This window comes from Cryptotermes secundus, unplaced genomic scaffold (genome assembly GCF_002891405.2).
Source record: "Cryptotermes secundus unplaced genomic scaffold, Csec_1.0 scaffold959, whole genome shotgun sequence".
In the NCBI taxonomy this organism is placed as follows: domain Eukaryota; kingdom Metazoa; phylum Arthropoda; class Insecta; order Blattodea; family Kalotermitidae; genus Cryptotermes; species Cryptotermes secundus.
The window spans coordinates 215,872-217,428 of record NW_019722440.1 but is presented as its reverse complement, the minus strand read 5'-3'; the positions used below and the strand labels follow the sequence as shown (position 1 = coordinate 217,428).

At 40.0% G+C, this 1,557-nt stretch overlaps 1 protein-coding gene across 1 annotated transcript in view; it reads left to right on the top strand.

The window, feature by feature from the left end:
- Nucleotides 1-1,557, top strand: part of LOC111861510 (esterase FE4) — a 38,160-nt gene that overhangs the window by 22,707 nt on the left and 13,896 nt on the right. The window lies entirely within an intron of this gene.

Genomic DNA, 1,557 nt, shown 5'->3' with positions numbered 1-1,557 from the left:
ACATTATATCAAAGAATTGTTTCTAAAATGACAAAAATATGACCTTATTTCAAAATTATGCCAAAATATGCTGTAAAACCAATAAAACTTTAAAATATGCATTTATATGCACAATAAAAACGATATAATTTCAATAAGAATGACTGAAAACATGCATAATTACATTTAAAAATAGGAATAAACCCTAGGAAAAAAATATGACATGTCATAGAAATCCGGGCCCCAGTCATGAATGTAAATAATACGGGCATTTATTAAGGATAGAAAATGCCCTGTAACTGCTAACAGAGGCATTGTTCCTACCTTTTAAAAACAGAGACTATTGCTGATTGCCTCCATGCAGAAAAGGGGCACGTGGTAGCGTAGTCGAATGAGGCACTATGCTACAAGCAGGAAGGTCGCGTGTTGGAACCCAGATGAGGTAATTGGATTTTTTTAATTTATCTAATCCTTTCAGCCACACTATTGCCCTGGGGCCGACTCAGACTCTAAGAGAAATGAGTACCAAGAATCTTTCAGGGAAAGGGGGGGTAAAGGGCTGACGGATTGCACTTAAGGCAACTCACCGCCATCTGTGAGCCAACGTGTCTAAAAAATGTGGGATCCTTGACGGCCTGTTAGAGGATAGCTTTGCCTTTCTTTATATACTGACACATTGCAAGTATGCGGTAGCATAATGTGACATCTGCGTGGAAATATGTATGTTTATACCCCGATCAAAGTGACTTAAAATACGAGAAAGTCGTAACTTTCATTTTGTATTTAACCTGAACTCAGAATGTAAAACATGAATGAAATATATTCAATAAAATCATAACAAGAAGAATGGCATCTGCTTCTGTGGAACCGTGATCAGGCTGTTTCAATAGGAACACATTTTTTGGGAGCGTTTCAGTTTTGTCTTTAAACTGTTAGTCACATCTCAATACACACACCACGCCGGAGTAGCATGTGCGATATTATAGTGTTGATCCTCAGAGCGAGGAATTTCGTGTGAGATCTTAGGTTTACTCAAAAGTCGAGTACAGAGTTTACAGTCTTCTAACAAGTGACGTCATCTACTCTGATAGAAAGCTACTAATAAATAATAATCTTAGAATGAATAATTTAACGAAGGGCGCCTGAAGGGGAGGAAATTTTTTATCTACTCCTCCTGGACTTCTAGAAGAGAAGAAGAATTGAAAAGAAAAGAGGATATATTCAAAATATTTAAAGATAAAGCTATCCCTGTAACAGGCCACGGAGTTCCATATGGCAGTGAAACGTCGTGGCTCCCATATTTACTAGAAATTCGGCTCACAGATGGCCGTGAGGGTGTCAGCCTTACGCGCTGGCTACCCTTTACCCGCAGGAAGATTCCTGGTACTCACCAGACAACTCGCTTCCTTGGGTTTGAGCGGCCAGATGTTATCGTCCAGAAACCACTACATGGTACACGTATGACGAGATGGTGTACCGTCTCAGCACACGGTATATTAGGCCCCTATTTCATTGAGAATGAGGAAGGCAATGCTTTTACCGCCACCCAAGAACGCTACAGGGACATGGTGATCGGAC